Source organism: Aquarana catesbeiana, linkage group LG04, assembly GCF_042186555.1.
Source record: "Aquarana catesbeiana isolate 2022-GZ linkage group LG04, ASM4218655v1, whole genome shotgun sequence".
NCBI lineage: Eukaryota > Metazoa > Chordata > Amphibia > Anura > Ranidae > Aquarana > Aquarana catesbeiana.
In genome coordinates this window covers 423530521-423551047 of record NC_133327.1, presented here as the reverse complement: position 1 = coordinate 423551047, position 20527 = coordinate 423530521, and the positions used below count along the sequence as shown (strand labels likewise).

Below are 20527 nucleotides of genomic sequence, written 5' to 3'. Positions count from 1 at the left end.
CCAATTTTGAACAGAAGCCAATTAACCTACCAGCATGTCTTTGGAGTGTGGGAGGAAACCAGAGTATCCAGAGGAAGCCCACGCAGGCACAGGGAGAAAATGCAAACTCCAGGCAGGTAGTGTCGTGGTTGGGATTCGAACCAGCAACCCTTTTTACTGCTAGGTAAGAGTGCTGCCCACTACACCACTGTGCCACCCGTCGTGTGTACACGGCATTAGTATTTGGTGGAGAAACCCTTGTTGGCAAGCACAGATATAAGACATTTCTTGCAGGTGGTGACCAGGTTTGCACACATCTCAGCAGGGATTTTGGTCCACTCTTCTTTACAGATCTTCTTTAAATCCTTAAGGTTTCGGGGCTGTCGCTTGGCAACTAGAAGTTTCAGCTCCTTCCATAAATTTTCTATAGGAATAAGATCTGGAGACTGACTAGGCCACTCCATGACCTTAATGTGCTTCTTCTTAAACCACTTCTTTGTTGCCTTGTCGGTATATTTTGGGTCATTGTCATGCTGGAAGACCTATCCAAGACCCATCTTCAGTGTTATGGCTGAGGGAAGAAGGTTCTTATCCAAGATTTTATAATACATGGTCCCTCAATGCAGCAAAGTGGCCTGTACCTTTAGCAGAGAAACAACCCCAAAACATTATGTTTCCAGCTCAGTGCTTGACTGTAGGGATGGTGTTCTTAGGGTCATAGTGAGCATTTTTCTTCCTCCAAACACAGCTAGTCAAATTAATGTCAAAGAGCTCAATTTTGGTCTTACCTGACCACAGCACTTTCTCCCAATCCTTCTTCGAATCATGTAAATGTTCACTGGCATGACTGTACATTTGCCTTCTTGAGGGGGCGGGGAAGGACTCGCCGTGTTTGGAGGAAGGTCAATGCTGACTTCGACCCTAAGAACACCTTGCCTAAAGCAGTAGTGTATTTAGGTTTTGTGCTGCCCTAGGCCTGACTAAACTCGTGCACCGCCTAATTTAAATATGACCCACCCCTTCCTGTCAAGGCCACATCCCTTGTTGTTTAAGACCTGCCCTGAAATTTTCGAGTGGGGACACAGAGCCTGGGGGGGATTCCCTTAATTTGCATAGATTTCCTCTCACTTCCTGTTTGGCTATAGGGCAGGAAGTGAAGGGAAATCTCTGCAATGGGGCAGGGATGGTAAAAAATAAACTGACAGGGGCTATAACCCTCCCTTACTCTATCCAAAATGAAAAAAAAAAAAAAGTGTTGCCTATAGTTCTATCTTAAAGCGGAAGTAAACCCATCCATAAAACAGTTACCTTTCCGGCACGTGCCAGAAATGTAACACTCCCATTGGTTGTGCTCTCAACCAAACTGTCAAACCATCAAATGGCTGGTGTCATAACTGATCACATGTGCAGCATCATGGCAGTTCTGGATTAAACAGAGGTCAAGATGGCGGCTTCCTTGGCTGAAAACAATAGGAGGGTTTACTTCCACTTTAAGCACAAATTTCTGATAATTTTATGGAGAGGAGTAAGAAGATATAACCATGCCAATGGTGCAGCAGAAAACATAGCACAGTGAAGAAAGTTTGTGGTCCAGGATAATAGGACAGTCAAAATTAGAAGCGGCGCCCCCCCCCCCACAGTTGTGAAATGCCACCCGCCCGCATACCGGAAGCAGTGCAGCCACTTTTTTGGGGGCGCTAGACTAATTTGCCTCTCAGCCCAGTCCGCCCCATAAGACTGGTGCTACACTAAACAGTGTAGCGCAAGCCGGCAGGGACTCTTTCCGTGCTGCCCTAGGCCTGGGCCTTGTAGGCCTAGGCCAGGATACAGCGTTGGCCTATAGTCAAGAATGAAGGTGGAAACATGATGCTTTGGGGACGTTTTTCTGGTAAAGGTACAGACCGACTTTGCCACATTGAGGGGACCAATGGATGAGAACTATTCTGCAACCCCAGTGTCATATACGAGGATATGAATAAGGCCAGATAGCTTAACACGCCTTCCTATCAAAAGCACAACCAAGTCCTTTAACCTTCTTAACTTAATTTGTAAAATAACAGTAGAGAGTTTGTAGAGGTTGTAGTGTAGGGTGTTGAGAGAGGGCTTCTCTATGTGGAATGCTTATCCAGGAAGGGGGTAAAAAAAACAGAATGCTAATGCAAAGCTCGTCAGGATGCACTTAGTGCCTTCCACGAGTAAAAGGAGGAACAGGGGTATGGGCTAAGCAGAAAAAGGAACAAGGAGAAACTAACTAAAGAATTTAGACAGGGAGCATGGGCTAATCCATTCTCCCTACAAGAGAATTAAAAGGTTACAATGGCAACCAGACTCTAGTAGATCAGAAAGTAAACACTGCAAATAAAGGAGGCGGGGCCAACAAACTAGGGACTCTTGTTCCATGATACTCTCCGTCTGGTATCTGGAGACACCACTATTACTATGTGGTAAATATGTGAAAACAAAACAATGCATAACATCATGTACACATAATAAATGGATATCAAGTAGGCACCTCTGTCTCCAAAGTCCCTTCCAGCAATTGATGCCACCGGGGTGTACTGTTCAGGATGGTTGAATGGGTGTTCTGTCCTTTTCTTTGTTATAGTCCGCTTTGGCCATTTAAAGGATGGTTTCTGTAACGGGCCTTGTAAAGATTTTCACAGTCCCTGACAATTTTTACTTCGACCTTGCGGACCTTCCCATCTGCGCTAGGGATGGATTTAATGATGAGACCTATAGGCCACTAGTTTCGGGGGACCTGCTTGTCTCTTAACAGTACGACATCTCCCTCTTAAATGTTCTGTTTGACAGCTTGCCATTTGCGAAGTTCCTGAAGTGTCACAAGATATTCACACCTCCAAATGGTCCCAAAAGATGCTAGCGAGGCACTGCACCTGTATACATTGGCGTTTATACAGGTTTTTTTTAACTGAAGTCCCCCACTGGAGTGGGATTGTCTCCTATCTTCTGTGTAAGGAGCATTGCTGGGGTCAGATGGCTTGGCGATTCTGGATCTGTTGATACTGGAATCAAAGGCCTTGCACTGACAATGGCTGACACTGCGGCCATAAATGTGGTAAACACTTCTTGGGTGAGTCGAGCTAAACTAGTAGTTATAGAGTCTAAAATGCGTCAAATCACTCCGATCAAGCGTTCCAATGCTTCACCCATGTGATGAATGAGGAATTGAATATCCACGTGCACCCTTGATCATGCAGACACTTATGGATGCTGTTATCTTCAACTTCTTTAGTATCTGTTTGTAATTCCTTACATGCTCCAATGAAATTGGTTCCACAGTCAGAACGTATTTCTTTGACTGGTCCCCTGATTGCAAAGAATCTTCTGAGGGCGTTTATATCGATTGGATTCTATGACCTCAATGTGTATTGCCTGTGTACTCATACAGGTGAAAAGCACCGCCCATCGTTTGCAGCCAGCTTGCCCACCCCTCGTTTTACGAGAGATGATCATCCATGATCCAAAAACATCAAGTCCTATGTGAGTAAATCGGGGTTCTGTGCTAAGTCTGTCTGGTGGCAGGTTCGCCATCCTTTGTTCTTGGCTTTTTCCCCCTCAACATGCGGCACCTAACACACTTGTGGAGAATTCTGGCTACACACCTTTTGGTGCCAATGATCCATATTCCCGCTGCTCTAATAGCTGCTTCAGTAAAGTGTCGTCCCTGATGCATGACTTGTTCAGCATAGTGCCAAACTAATAGAGTAGCAATGCGATGTTGACCGGGAACAATAAGAGGATTTCTTTCTTCTCTGCATAAATGGGACTTACTAAGGCATCCCCCTATTCTCATGAGGCCGTCCTCGATAATAGGATTTAACTTTTAGAAATGCCTCTCTTTGTAGATGCAACGGATCTCATCTGCATATGTTTCTCTCTAAACATGATGGAGGACAATTTCTTTTGCTTTCTTGACTCCCTCTACAGTGTGTAGTTTTCGGCAGATGTGCCAACTGTGGCAGCTGGTTGTCTTCTCACCATGAGTTTGGCGGAAGGAGATGGCTATGTGCCTAAGGTCTGCTATTGCTCTCAAGAGAGCTGTCCAGCTCGAGAAGCAATGAAAACAATGAGAACCAAATACGTTTCTGGGCCAAACCTTGGCGAGGACAGACACTTGGGGCCTTACTTCAAGGTCTCTTTCAGGATATACAAGATCAAAGTAATTAGGGTTGACGGTCCTGTGAATCACGACCTATCCTGTGGATGTGCTGCAGGCACTGATCTGGTCACAATATCTGCAGGGTTCTGGTCTGTGGGCACATGCTGCCATTGATTTGATTGGGTAGACTTTGATCCTTTCCACCCGATTTGCCACATATACATAGAATCTTCTCTTCGCATTGCATATGTAACCTAACACCACTTTACAGTCCATTTCATTTTCAATGAGCTCTGCCAACTCAACTGCCAATACTGCGCCACATAACTCAAGTCTGGGTATGGTATGGTTGGGTTGTGGTGCCAGCTTAGCTTTGCCTAGGATGAACCTGGTATGGTGTTTACCACTTACATCTTTATTTCTTATGTAGGCCACCACTGCTATTGCCTTGGTTGAGGCATCCGAGAATACACAAAAAGTGTTTGCTGTGTACAGCAGTGAGACTCTTCTTCTCCTTCTTGGGTCATTCTTCTGAGTCCTTAGCTGATAACTGTAGGGGATAGGCTTCTACCGAAGACGTGTGCTTTCATTCTATATTCTATTATTTTGTCATTCATGTGGTTGTTCCAGTATCACGGGAACCTTAGATAATTTCTGGTATCTTCTCGTACAAGGAAACAGTAAAACATCTGATGAATGTCTACCGTTATGGCGATTGATTCTTTGCGGAAGCGGATCAACACTCCTAGAAGACTATTAGTCAAGTCTGGTATCAGTGAGAAGGACATAGTTTAGAGAGACTCCCTGGTACTTAGCGCTGGAGTCGAACACTACCCCAATTTTACCAGGTTTAAGAGGTAGCTGCACACCCCGGGTAATGCTAAAGAAAAAAAAGTGATTGTCCCCCGTGAGGGGTTTTCTAGGCAACAAAAAAAGTTGAAAAATGCTATAAAAAATGTATAATGGAAATTGTTTTTATTATGACAAGGTATCAAAAATAAATAAATAAATGTTGGACATATAAGGTAAGAGCATGAGCTGTGATCCAGTATAAAAACAGTAATAACATCGCCAACGTAACAATACACAATAATGCGCAATGCTCAAGTATAAGGATAAGATGGCGCGTGATTCCTGTATATGAACTCTGACACGTTTCGACCCCACAGGTCTTCTTCAGAGGATTTTTTGAGCTGCAGAAATGTTAACATGTATTAAAATTCATAATTGCAATCAGAAGATACAAAGAGAAAAAAGAAATAACAATAATAATAATAAACATTATCATATGTAGTTACCGATCACATATTAAGCAATGTTTTGTAGAATCTCTAAAGGAGAGCCCTTTAGCTTGAACCGAGAATCCCCGGGTGGCCCATCCAGTCGCAGGGTGAAGCCAACTATCCGTGCGTGTCTTACGAGTAGTCACACTACAGGCAATCCCAAAAACCCAGGGAGGAGCCAACAGGGGTGGATGAGCCGTGCCTGCAGTAGGGATATTGTACTTTCAGTATTCAATATTGAATGATATAGAACAATAAAAAGGGTAAAAAAAGGGATAAAAAAGGAAGGCGGCTAAAGGGTATAAGTGTGTATATAAATATTTGGTTTGAATATCTGTAATACATTGTCTCTAATAATGGTCATTATTGAAAAAGTGGGTGGAGAGAAAAAAAGGGGGGGGGGGGAGAGGGAGGGAAATCAAAGCAAAGAAGGGGAAGGAAAACCAGGGTGGGATGGGAAAGTGAGGGGAAGAGAAGAAAGGGGAAGGAATGGGGGGTGAAGGGAGAGTGGGTTGGGAATGAAGGGGAATGGAACGAGGGGGGAAGGGAAATGGGGGATGGAAAAGAGACAATGGGGGAAAAAAAAAAAAGTGAATGTGATAGTGCCATGTGATGTGCTGAATGTGAAGGAATGTGATAGAAAAAGGGGAGACAATCAAGTCAAAAATAACCACACTAAAATCAAACCAAATTAAAAAAGAAGTGATGTGGGGGATAGGTGAACGTGTGATTGCAAGAAAACGTGAGTAGTGCTGAAGTGATTACCTGGTGTGTAAAGAGGGAAGAACTTCCAACAAGGGGGAGAAGTCGCCTTGTGGATCTTCCGACTGGGTATGTGGGTGGTGTAAAAAAGATCTATAATATAAAAAAATATACCAATAGGATAATAAGAACAAAGGTAGGAGGGGGGCATACATATCACGCCCCCTAAAAAACAACAGGTGGTATGAGAATATTCTTACCAATCTTCAGTCGGCGCTTCGGCTGTGTGGCCGCCTAGGTGGAGCATTGGGGATCAAGACAAGATCCTCAAGGTGTTCCATCCCTTTATATAGAAAGTATAATACCTTTAATGCATCATCCCAATAGTGTGCAGGTGCTAGGGGTCTGCCTATTCTATTGTCCTCACTGGTAGGGATAGTGTCGCATGGTGGCACTCCATGTGTGGCTCCCCCGGCATTCCGGAAGATAGATATCCCAGCATTCCTGTCATTTCCGCCGCAATTGCATAACGACGCGTGCGTGGGTATGCCGCAGCATTCGGAAATGATCCGGAATGCCGCTGGCAGTAATAATTGCACCATAGGTGGTGCTGTCACCCAGTGGGCGCATAGGGAGGCACAGGGCCCTTTGTACCCCCCCCCACCCTGCCAGGAAGACACGTAGTGGGAGAGGCCACCACACCGGACAGGCCAATAACCGGAGGTCAAGGATCAAGCTGTTAAGGGGAAAATAAGGGATGAGGGGAAAGAAAAAAAAAAAAAAAAAACAACAGAGCATACATAGACATAAATACCATTATGATATACATAAATATGCTTAGACGGCACAGTGGTGTAGTGGTTAGCACTCTTCCCTAGCAGTAAAAAGGGTCGCTGGTTCGAATCCCAACCACGACACTACCTGCCTGGAGTTTGCATGTTCTCCCTGTGCTTGCGTGGGTTTCCTCCGGGTACTCCGGTTTCCTCCCACACTCCAAAGACATGCTGGTAGGTTAATTGGCTTCTGTCCAAAAACTGGCCCTAGTATATGAATGTGAGTTGGGAACCTTGGATTGTGGGCTCCTTGAGGGTCGGGACCAATGTGAGTGTGCAATGTATGTGTGGAGCGCTATGTAAATTGACAGCGCTATATGGGTAGTACCTTATAATAAAAAAAAAAAAATAGGGATAATTGTAGAAACACTCACACTCACTCAGGATGGACTGGTGTCTTTATTCAACCTTACTAACTATGTAACTATGTAATATCTATTTCATGAGTATTAATGATACAATATTTTAACCACTTGCCGACCGCCTCACGCATATATACGTGAGCAGAATGGCACGGGCAGGCAAAATCACGTACCCATACGTGATTGCCTTCCAGCGGGCGGGGGGTCCGATCGGACCCCCCCCCCAGTGCCAGCGGCGGTCGGCATTTCGCTAGGAGCGATGAGAGACGAGGGGGAGACCATCCGATCGTGGCCCCCCCCTCGCGATCGCTCCCAGCCAATGAGGAACATCCCCTGCCTGTGTATAGTACACACAGGCAGAGGATGTGATGTCATCTCTCCTCGGCTCGGCAGTTTCCGTTCTAGCGCCGAGGAGAGAAGACATGTAAGTGCACCAACACACACACACACACAGTAGAACATGCCAGGCACACAAAACACCCCCGATCCCCCCCCCGATCACCCCTCCCTCCTCCCTGTAACACTGACACCAAGCAGTATTTTTTTTTTTTTTTCTGATTACTGCAGGGTGTCAGTTAGTGACAGTTACTGTGGTAGGACAGTGAGTGTTACCCCCCTTTAGGTCTAGGTTACCCCCCTAACCCCCCCTAATAAAGTTTTAACCCCTTGATCACCCCCTGTCACCAGTGTCGCTAAGCGATCATTTTTCTGATCGCTGTATTAGTGTCACTGGTGACGCTAGTTAGGAACGTAAATATTTAGGTTCGCCATCAGCATTTTATAGCGACAGGGACCCCCATATACTATCTAATAAATGTTTTAACCCCTTGATTGCCCCCTAGTTAACCCTTTCACCACTGATCACCGTATAACCGTTACGGGTGACGCTGGTTAGTTCGTTTATTTTTCATAGTGTCAGGGCACCCGCCGTTTATTACCGAATAAAGGTTTAGCCCCCTGATCGCCCAGCGGTGATATGCGTCGCCCCAGGCAGCGTCAGATTAGCGCCAGTACCGCTAACACCCACGCACACAGCATACGCCTCCCTTAGTGGTATACTATCTGAACGCATCAATATCTGATCCGATCAGATCTATACTGGCGTCCCCAGCAGTTTAGGGTTCCCAAAAACGCAGTGTTAGCGGGATCAGCCCAGATACCCGCTAGCACCTGCGTTTTGCCCCTCCGCCCGGCCCAGCCCACCCAAGTGCAGTATCGATCGATCACTGTCACTTACAAAACGCTAAACGCATAACTGCAGCGTTCGCAGAGTCAGGCCTGATCCCTGCGATCGCTAACAGTTTTTTTGGTAGCGTTTTGGTGAACTGGCAAGCACCAGCCCCAGGCAGCGTCAGGTTAGCGCCGGTCGCGCTAACACCCACGCACGCACCGTACACCTTCCTTAGTGGTATAGTATCTGAACGCATCAATATCTGATCCGATCAGATCTATACTAGCGTCCCCAGCAGTTTAGGGTTCCCAAAAATGCAGTGTTAGCGGGATCAGCCCAGATACCTGCTAGCACCTGCGTTTTGCCCCTCCGCCCAGCCCAGCTCACCCAAGTGCAGTATCGATCGATGTCACTTACAAAACACTAAACACATAACTGCAGCGTTCGCAGAGTCAGGCCTGATCCCTGCGATCGCTAACAGTTTTTTTGGTAGCGTTTTGGTGAACTGGCAAGCACCAGCGGCCTAGTACACCCCGGTCATAGTCAAACCAGCACTGCAGTAACACTTGGTGACGTGGCGAGTCCCATAAGTGCAGTTCAAGCTGGTGAGGTGGCAAGCACAAGTAGTGTCCCGCTGCCACCAAAAAGACAAACACAGGCCGTCGTGCCCATAGTGCCCTTCCTGCTGCATTCGCCAATCCTAATTGGGAACCGACCACTTCTGCAGCGCCCGTACTTCCCCCATTCACATCCCCAACCAAATGCAGTCGGCTGCATGAGAGGCATTTTCTTTATGTCCTCCCGAGTACCCCTACCCAACGAACCCCCCCAAAAAAGATGTTGTGTCTGCAGCAAGCGCGGATATAGGCGTGACACCCGCTATTATTGTCCCTCCTATCCTGACAATCCTGGTCTTTGCATTGGTGAATGTTTTGAACGCTACCATTCACTAGTTGAGTATTAGCGTAGGGTACAGCACTGCACAGACTAGACACACTTTCACAGGGTCTCCCAAGATGCCATCACATTTTGAGAGACCCGAACCTGGAACCGGTTACAGTTATAAAAGTTAGTTACAAAAAAAAAAGTGTAAAAAAACAAAAAAAAAAAAAAAAACACATACAAAAATATAAAATACAAAAAAATAGTTGTCGTTTTATTGTTCTTTCTCTCTCTATTCTCTCTCTATTGTTCTGCTATTTTTTACTTTATTCTATTCTGCAATGTTTTATTGTTATTATGTTTTATCATGTTTGTTTTTCAGGTCTGCAATTTTTTATACTTTACCGTTTACTGTGCTTTATTGTTAACCATTTTTTTGTCTTCAGGTACGCCATTCACGACTTTGAGTGGTTATACCAGAATGATGCCTGCAGGTTTAGGTATCATCTTGGTATCATTCTTTTCAGCCAGCGGTCGGCTTTCATGTAAAAGCAATCCTAGCGGCTAAGTAGCCTCTAGACTGCTTTTACAAGCAGTGGGAGGGAATGCCCCCCCCCCCCCGTCTTCCGTGTTTTTCTCTGGCTCTCCTGTCTCAACAGGGAACCTGAGAATGCAGCCGGTGATTCAGCCAGCTGACCATAGAGCTGATCAGAGACCAGAGTGGCTCCAAACATCTCTATGGCCTAAGAAACCGGAAGCTACGAGCATTTTATGACTTAGATTTTAAATTGGGAAAGCATTTTATCACACCGATCTTGGTGTGGTCAGATGCTTTGAGGGCAGAGGAGAAATCTAGGGTCTAATAGACCCCAATTTTTTCAAAAAAGAGTACCTGTCACCACCTATTGCTATGATAGGGGACATTTACATTCCCTGAGATAACAATAAAAATGATTTAAAAAAAAAAAAAAAAATGAAAGGAACAGTTTAAAAATAAGATAAAAAAGCAAAAAAATAAGAAAAAAAAAAAAAAAAAAAAAAAAGCACCTCTGTCCCCCCTGCTCTCGCGCTAAGGCGAACGCAAGCGTCGGTCTGGCGTCAAATGTAAACAGCAATTGCACCATGCATGTGAGGTATCACCGTGAAGGTCAGATCGAGGGCAGTAATTTTAGCAGTAGACCTCCTCTGTAAATCTAAAGTGGTAACCTGTAAAGGCTTTTAAAGGCTTTTAAAAATGTATTTAGTTTGTCGCCACTGCACGTTTGTGCGCAATTTTAAAGCATGTCATGTTTGGTATCCATGTACTCGGCCTAAGATCATCTTTTTTATTTCATCAAACATTTGGGCAATATAGTGTGTTTTAGTGCATTAAAATTTAAAAAAGTGTGTTTTTTCCCCAAAAAATGCGTTTGAAAAATCGCTGCGCAAATACTGTGTGAAAAAAAAAAATGAAACACCCACCATTTTAATCTGTAGGGCATTTGCTTTAAAAAATATATAATGTGTGGGGGTTCAAAGTAATTTTCTTGCAAAAAAAAATAATTTTTTCATGTAATCAAAAAGTGTCAGAAAGGGCTTTGTATTCAAGTGGTTAGAAGAGTGGGTTATGTGTGACATAAGCTTCTAAATGTTGTGCATAAAATGCCAGGACAGTTCAAAACCCCCCCAAATGACCCCATTTTGGAAAGTAGACACCCCAAGCTATTTGCTGAGAGTCATGTCGAGTCCATGGAATATTTTTTATATTGTGACACAAGTTGCGGGAAAGAGACAATTTTTTTTTTTTTTTTGCACAAAGTTGTCACTAAATGATATATTGCTCAAACATGCCATGGGAATATGTGAAATTACACCCCAAAATACATTCTGCTGCTTCTCCTGAGTACGGGGATACCACATGTGTGGGACTTTTTGGGAGCCTAGCCGCGCACGGGACCCCGAAGACCAAGCGCCGCCTTCAGGCTTTCTAAGGGCGTAAATTTTTGATTTCACTCTTCACTGCCTATCACAGTTTCAGAGGCCATGGAATGCCCAGGTGGCACAAACCCCCCCGCCAAATGACCCCATTTTGGAAAGTAGACATCCCAAGCTATTTGCTGAGAGGTATAGTGAGTATTTTGCAGACCTCACTTTTTGTCACAAAGTTTTGAAAATTGAAAAAAGAAAAAAAAAATTTTTTTTCTTGTCATTCTTTATTTTCAAAAACAAATGAGAGCTGCAAAATACTCACCATGCCTCTCAGCAAATAGCTTGGGGTGTCTACTTTCCAAAATGGGGTCATTTGGGGGGGGTTTGTGCCACCTGGGCATTCCATGGCCTCCGAAACTGTGATAGGCAGTGAAGAGTGAAATAAAAAATTCACGCCCTTAGAAATCCAAGGGCGGTGATTGGTTTTCAGGGCCCCGTACGCGGCTAGGCTCCTAAAAAGTCCCACACATGTGGTATCCCCATACTCAGGAGAAGCAGCTAAATGTATTTTGGGGTGCAATTCCACATATGCCCATGGCCTGTGTGAGCAATATATCATTTAGTGACAACTTTGTGCAAAAAAAAAAAAATAATTTGTCACTTTCCTGCAACTTGTGTCAAAATATAAAACATTCCATGGACTCAACATGCCTCAAAGCAAATAGCTTGGGGTGTCTACTTTCCAAAATGGGGTCATTTGGGGGGGGGGTTTATGCCATCTGGGCATTTTATGGCATTCAAAACTGTGATAGGTAGTGAGGAGTAAAATCAAAAATGTACGCCCTTAGAAATCCTAAAGGCAGTGATTGGTTTTCGGGGCCCCGTACGCGGCTAGGCTCCCAAAAAGTCCCACACATGTGGTATCCCCATACTCAGGAGAAGCAGCTAAATGTATTTTGGGGTGCAATTCCACATATGCCCATGGCCTGTGTGAGCAATATATCATTTAGTGACAACTTTTTGTAATTTTTTTTTGTCATTATTCAATCACTTGGGACAAAAAAAATTAATATTCAATGGGCTCAACATGCCTCTCAGCAATTTCCTTGGGGTGTCTACTTTCCAAAATGGGGTCATTTGTGGGGGTTTTGTACTGCCCTGCCATTTTAGCACCTCAAGAAACGACATAGGCAGTCATAAATTAAAGGCTGTGTAAATTCCAGAAAATTTACCCTAGTTTGTAGGCGCTATAACTTTTGCGCAAACCAATAAATATACACTTATTGACATTTTTTTTACCAAAGACATGTGGCCGAATACATTTTGGCCTAAATGTATGACTAAAATTGAGTTTATTGGATTTTTTTTAGAACAAAAAGTAGAAAATATCCATTTTTTTCAAAATTTTCGGTCTTTTTCCGTGTATAGCGCAAAAAATAAAAACGGCAGAGGTGATCAAATACCATCAAAAGAAAGCTCCATTTGTGGGAAGAAAAGGACGCAAATTTCGTTTGGGTACAGCATTGCATGACCGCGCAATTAGCAGTTAAAGCGACGCAGTGCCAAATTGTAAAAAGTGCTCTGGTCAGGAAGGGGGTAAATCCTTCCGGGGCTGAAGTGGTTAAGTAAGAGTACAGTAAAGACAAACTTATTAAGTTCAGAAAAAGGAATCTTTGTGAGCTATGAGCTGCTGTGTTGCAGCAGGGCATCCACATATTATCTCACCAGAGGCAATAAGGTATATGTGGAAGATAGTATAGTAGCTAAATTAAATGCCATAACCTCAAAAGAATGAGGCGACATTGGTTGAGCTATCTAGGACATTCTCTTATCAAAGTGCCCATCCATTGGTTAGGCTGACATATCTGTACTTGGGTAACGAACCCAGATACAGATATACAGTGGGGACGGAAAGTATTCAGACCCCCTTACATTTTTCACTCTTTATTATATTGCAGCCATTTGCTAAAATCATTTAAGTTCATTTTTTTTCCTCATTAATGTACACACAGCACCCCAGATTGACAGAAAAACACATCAATTGTTGACATTTTTGCAGATTTATTAAAAAAGAAAAACTGAATTATCACATGGTCCTAAGTATTCAGACCCTTTGCTCAGTATTTAGTAGATGCACCCTTTTGATCTAATACAGCCATGAGTCTTTTTGGGAAAGATGCAACAAGTGTTTCACACCTGGATTTGGGGATCCTCTGCCATTCCTCCTTGCAGATCCTCTCCAGTTCTGTCAGGTTGGATGGTAAACGTTGGTGGACAGCCATTTTTAGGTCTCTCCAGAGATGCTCAATTGGGTTTAAGTCAGGGCTCTGACTAGGCCATTCAAGAACAGTCTCGGAGTTGTTGTGAAGCCACTCCTTCGTTATTTTAGCTGTGTGCTTAGGGTCATTGTCTTGTTACAAGGTAAACCTTCGGCCCAGTCTGAGGTCCTGAGCACTCTGGAGAAGGTTTTCGTTCAGGATATCCCTGTACTTGGCCGCATTCGTCTTTCCCTTGATTGCAACCAGTCGTCCTGTCCCTGCAGCTGAAAAACACCCTCACAGCATGATGCTGCCACCACCATGCTTCAATTTTGGGACTGTATTGGACAGGTGATGAGCAGTGCCTGTTTTCCTCCACACATACCGCTTAGAATTAAGGCCAAAAGATCTATCTTGGTCTCATCCTACCAGACAATCTTATTTCTCACCATCTTGGAGTCCTTCAGGTGTTTTTTAGCAAACTCCATGTGGGCTTTCATGTGTCTTGCACTGAGGAGAGGCTTCCGTCGGGCCACTCTGCCATAAAGCCCCGAATGGTGGAGGGCTGCAGTGATGGTTGACTTTCTACAACTTTCTCCCATCTCCTGACTGCATCTCTGTAGCTCAGCCACAGTGATCTTTGGGTTCTTCTTTACCTCTCTCACCAAGGCTCTTCTCCCCCGATAGCTCAGTTTGGCCGGACGGACAGCTCTAGGAAGGGTTCTGGTCATCCCAAACGTCTTCCATTTAAGGATTATGGAGGCCACTGTGCTCTTAGGAACCTTAAGTGCAGCAGAAATTTTTTTGTAACCTTGACCAGATCTGTCCCTTGCCACAATTCTGTCTCTGAGCTCTTCAGGCAGTTCCTTTGACCTCATGATTTTCGTTTACTCTGACATGCACTGTAAGCTGTAAGGTCTTATATAGACAGGTGTGTGGCTTTCCTAATCAAGTCCAATCAGTAAAATCAAACACAGCTGGACTCAAATGAAGGTGTAGTGTAGAACCATCTCAAGGATGATCAGAAGAAATGGACAGCACCTGAGTTAAATATATGAGTGTCACAGCAAAGGGTCTGAATACTTAGGACAATGTGATATTTCATTTTTTCTTTTTTAATAAATCTGCAAAAATGTCAACAATTCTGTGTTTTCTCTGTTAATATGGGGTGCTGTGTGTACATTAACGAGGAAAAAAATGAACTTAATTGATTTTAGCAAATGGCTCCACTATAACAAATAGTGAAAAATTTAGGGGGGTCTGAATACTTTCCGTCCCCACTGTATATAAATGCTAATTTTAATGCGTTTTGCCTGAGGAGAAGCCTTGTAAAAAAGGAGCAAACGAAATGAATTTGTTAAGGCCAGGGTGTGACATGGCCTGTAACTGGAAGATCCATTTTTGTTCTTTTTGTAGTAGGACCTTGTTCCAGTCGCCTCCTCTATCTGGTATATGCATTCTGTGCAAGACTGTGAAGGTTACTTTAGGCACTGTATAACCATGTGCAACAACGACATGTCTCCCCACGGGGAGATATGGATTGCCTATTTGCATACTATACATATGCTTAGATATAAGTCTCCAAAACTTGCTTCGTTTTGCCTACGTAGTAGGCACCGCACTCACACTCCATGAAATATACCACACCTCGAGTCTGGCAATTCACTAAGTTTGAGGGCGTGAAAGTTTTACTATTGGGAAGAAGGAAGGTCCTTTCTTTCCTTATTAGTGGACAATGAGAGGAGTGTCCACATGGGAAAGAACCAGCAATGGGACAGTGTTGAGATCTTTTACGTTCGCTTTGGACAAGTCTGTCCTTGATCGAAGTCGCTCGCTTGAAAGTTATGGCTGGTTGGTGGGAAACAAAGTGCTTTAATTTGGGATCATCGGTTAGGATGTTCCAGTATCGCTTTAAGATGTTTTTGGTGGCCACATGTTGACGTGAGTATCGCATAACAATGCGAGTAAGGTTGGGGTCGAAGTTCTTGGAAGATTTTGGTTTGAACAGCAATTCAGTTTGAGACTGTCTTGTAGTCTTATTATATGCTTTCCTCAGTGCATTTCTCTAACCCAGGAATGTCTCATTGTGCTCCGATGACATGCCTTTGTCTCCCTTTGATCCCGAGCATCTCCTTAACATAAAAGTGGTTCGGACATGGATGCGCAACTGTTTTCCAGCAAGTTTGTACTTAGGGCTTCTACATTGTCAGGCCTGCGTGTCTTGTCACTACATACTTCAGGGAAGAAGCACAAAGGCGCCACTCTAATTACGCTATGTTAATTGATTTTAATGAGCAATTGTAGCATATGTACTCACAAGAGTAGATTAAAAGCAGGCATGTAAGTTGTGGGAGAAGAACCGTCCGGGAGGGAGTCCATCCGTGGGAAGCCGGGGGATGACCTCACTTCCGATTAGGACGGTGAACCAATAGGCGACACGCTTACGGAGCATGCGCTCCTTCAGGCCTCGGCAACCACCGGCGCAACCCGCTCCACTACACCAGTGTTCAACTTACATGCCTGCTTTTAATCTACTCTTGTGAGTACATATGCTTCAATTCCTCATTAAAAATCGATTAACATACCGCACTTAGAGTGGCGCCTTTGTGCTTCTTCCCTCCAAGAGTTTGCAGCTTCTTATCTCCACTGGGCTGCCTTCAAGTGCCATACTATGGACTTTTTATAGTCATTTATTTGTAATTGTTTTTCTCAATAGCCCCCTTTTTTTTTAGGTATACAATAGTCAGGTGGATCGTCACTGAGGCTGATGTAAGCACCAACTTTTTCCCTTTATCAATACATACTTTGCCTACTATCACGCATCTTAGATCACGGCTCTGGGCGCATGGGACATGTTCCCCATTCCATTTTTCGCAGATTTTATGAGTTCTCATGAATGTCCCTACCGAGTAGCAGCAAGATCTGGGCGCTTTCGTCTAGTAATGGGATGCGGTCAGCTGTCGCCTTGAGATGAGGGTGGTGGTGTACCACGTCTAGTGTCAGGATTTCGCTCCTATCCTCCACCATGCGATTACATTCCATAAGTATGGGGAGTGGCATCTTTAACTTACCGTCCACGGAACATATGATGTAGCTGTTTACTTTCCTCCCTGTTGTCTCTATTCGTCTCGCGCATGTTCGGAGTGTGTAAGGTGAGGCGTTATCTTGCATGTTGAATGGGTTAAAAAATTCTGATCTAACCAACGATCAATTGCTCTGATCGTCGATGATAGCATACATTCTTACAGCTCTTTCCGGTTGTCCCTCTGGGTGCACTGCCACAAGGCATATCTTCGAACAAGATCTACCTTTGCCTCCATCTCTACAAGTCTCAGTACATTTAGACACTATAGATAGGGGAGGCATCTTAACGTCTTCTTCCTCACCGTCCTGCCTTAATATAGGGTTAGGGGTCTTAATAGTTTTAGGATTAAATGTCTCTGGGTGTAGAGCGGTCACATGCCTATCACTGTTACAATCTGCATTTTATGGTTTCTTTACATTCCTTGGATAGATGTCCTGTAGAAACACAGCATTTAAAGCAAGCTACCAATTCTCGGAGTAAGTTTTTGCGCTCTTCTATGGATTTCATTCTGAACCCGATGCGCTCGTTAGGTGGATGTGTTTTTTTTTTATGAATAGGACATCTGTTTACGTCTCTCTGCTTCTTAACTCCAGCAGCCGACTGGTCGGGGCTTGAGTGGGCTGTGGGGAACACGTCCGTCCTGCGAACCAAGATGGATGTTCTAGCGCTGCCATGTCTTGCCGTTGGTCTTTTGTACTTCAGGCTACTTGTACTGAGTGTGGTTTGTTCACCTATAATGAAGCTAGGATCGTTCTTTGTGCGGGCTGCTTTGTGAATGAAGCTCAAGAAAAGAGAGAGAAGGGGGGTAGGTGACTTTATTCTCCCTTTTGTATTTGGAGCCTTGCGAAGTCCATCTTTCTTGGAGGTTGTAGGGTAGCTTTTCCAAGATTGGTCTTACTGCGCGAGTGGAGTCAAGGACGTTGAGGCCTGTTAGGGAATGATCCATTCTTGTAGCAAATCCACGAGTTCTCGTAATTTAATATAGCTTTGGCAGTAATTCTGGGAAAATTGTCGACCCTCTTGAAGTCCAGACCTACTTGGGGGTGGTTCACGTTGGCTACCCTGAGCCTCTTAGCATGTTCAACTGATTCTTTCCCCAGCCATTTGGTCAGCAAGCTGAGTTATTCCCTGGCGGAGAAACCAGACTCCTAATAGGGTCCTTGAATGTGAGCTTTCATATCCTGTAATTTTCGGGATGGTCGTCAACGTTGGCGAGTCCCATCTGCACCATGTCATGCCGAATCATATACTTCCCCATGTCGGTCAGGCCTGATACATTGGTGTGCTGGTCTTGTTCTGTCGTGGTTTCCTGGAAGGGTCTTGCGATCGCCTCCTCAATGAGGTGTTTGACGATTGCTGACCAGTGTGTATAACTGCATCTCTGTGTTAGCGCAGCCGCATGGCAGGCCTGCAGTGGTGTATCCATGAGCACACTGGCGTGTGGAGGACTTCTGCAACTGCTGATATCCCAGACACCTAGTACCCTTGGAGGAACAGCATCTTCTCTGGGGTCTAGCAAGTCTTTGGTGTCAGATCTCCCTTACTGCACTGATAGTGCACTGGTGTCAAAACGGAGAAGGCTCCTCACGTAATCTGATGTACGACTGCCTGGACCCTATGGCAGGGTCAGGTCGAACTTTTGCTCCCCGCCGTCGAGTTGCATGGCTGCTTCCAAGACTTCAGCCTGGGCTATGGCGGCTGCTGCGTCCTCTTCCTTGGTTAGGGCTTCTAAGGTTGCGTCTAATTCAGCCTTTTTATGCGCAGTGGCGGCTGTCTACTCCTCCTCTTCTATGCGCGCTCTCTCAGTTCTTATGGCTACCTCTTTCTGGCCATATTTGGCCCTAGCACATGCAGCCTCCGCGGTGGCTCATGCCTCGATAGCATTTGCGCTTGCACTGGATGCATTAGACTGCACTGATTTGCCTGACCTTGGGGAGTGTCTGGATGTGCTAGAGTGCAGTGACACTGTCTCCAGGAGGAGCGCCTTTCTTTCTTTTTTGCGCTTTCATGATGGCGGTCTCCACAATGCCTTGTCTCTCCAATTGCTTTTTGAAGGTCACGTTCTTGCAGGCTGTTTGTGTTCATTCTAGTCAGATAGGTGAAGCAAGTCTGACATCGCTATGTAACGTCCATGGCATGACTTAATCTGAGTTATGGCTTGCATAAGCTGTTCTTTTTGACTGCTAACACCTGTGGCATTACACATTTTAAGTATTGTGTCTTCCCAAGCCCTTTCTAACTTGGTGTGGTGCATGTCAATGTTAGATTAATAATTTTCGTGAGCCTTTTGTGTCTGAGTGATTGTTCGCTTAGGTCCTGCGCCTTCTTGCTTCGCTCGCAGTTATGTAGTGGTCTCAGTGTCCACGTTATCACTCTCCTGTGTGGTGGTCTAGTGAGGGTCTACATTCTGCCATGCTGCCGGTGAGTGTAGGCCTTTAGCCAGCGAGTGTGGTCTGTTACCTAGTCAGTGATGAGCGATAATCTCAGATGTTGCCGGTCGGTGTCCTGTAGTGGTCAGCGCAAAGGTAGCTGAACTCACAGGTATCCTGGGGCCGGACCCTTATCCTGGCAGCTGAATGGTGGCATGCCCAGTAGTAGGTAAGATGGCTGCTCCTTACTGTAACGCTACGCAGACGGAGGACTCTGAAAAGACAGAACTGTTGTAAGGTTGCTTGCAGTCCTTTTTTGTCAGAGTCCCGTCACTGTTCTCTACATAAGGACAGTGTGAAGTTGGAGCCTTCTGTGCTGTTTTTCAAAACACAGCAATCTTTTTTTCTATTCTGCAACCCCAGTGTCATATGCAAGGATATGAATAAGGCATTCTATGCATTAAGATAAAAAGCCTTCTGTGTGCAGCAGCCGAACCAGCACCCCCTAACACTTACCTGAGGTCCCTCTCCGTCGAGCAAAGTACCCGAGTGTCTCAGCCGTTCGAGATTCTCCCTCCTGTTTGGCTGAGGCACAGCAGCGGCGCCATTGGCTGCCGTTGCTGTCAAAGACAGCTAGGCAATCAGGGAAGAAGGGGCAGGGCCGGGTTGGGGCTCTGTGTCTGAAGGGACACAGGGAGCTGTGACTCGGCTCAGGTGCTTGCTGTGAGGGCACTGAACAGGAGGGAGGGGCCAGGATCACAGAATAGGGACCCGAAAAGAGGAGGATCCGGGCTGCTCTGTGCAAATCCACTGCAAACAGAGCAGGTAAGTATAACTGTTATTTTTATAGGAAAAAAAAAAAAAAAAACATAACAAGACTTTACAATCACTTTAAGGAAGATCTGTAAAGAAAAGTGGACCAAAATCCGTCCGCAAACCTGATCACTAACTAGACGAAACATCTTACCTCTGTGCTTGCCAACAAGGCTTTCTCCACCAAGTACCAAGTCATGTTTTGCTTGGGGATCAAATACTTATTTTACTCATTGAATTGTAACTTAATTTATAGCATTTGTTTTAGGTGTTTTTCTGGATTTTTGGTTGATATTCTGTCTCTATCATTTAAAATACACCTATGATAAAAAACTATAGACCCATGATTTTTTTTAAGTGGGCAAACTTACAAAATCTATAAAAAACCAAAAGGTTAACGCTGCGCTAGAAACCTAGTAATTGATTGGTAGCTATGAAGGATTAACCCTTACAGCCTAAAGCAAATTAATGCAAAGGTAAACGAAAATCAGAGATTTTACCCTAGATTGCCAAAGCAGCCAGCATCAAAAAGTCAGACACAAACTTCAGATGTTAGTAAAAAATAATGCAGCGCTAAGGATAACCAAAAGATGAAAAGAAATTTTTTTTTTTTGTGAACAAAAAAATTATTATGAAAAAATTGTGAACCATAATATCATAACTAATACCACAAAAAACATACCATGAGGTTATTATGACCACTAAAGGATTGTGTATAATTAAATATTCAAGTGATAAGGTCAAATAAACCAAAAGTGATCA

The 20527-nt window shown here is 44.5% G+C and overlaps 1 protein-coding gene across 1 annotated transcript in view; it reads right to left on the bottom strand.

Annotated features, from left to right (window-relative positions):
• ECT2L (epithelial cell transforming 2 like) overlaps positions 1-20527 on the bottom strand; it is a 168022-nt gene that overhangs the window by 133772 nt on the left and 13723 nt on the right. The gene's annotated exons all lie outside the window — the stretch shown is intronic.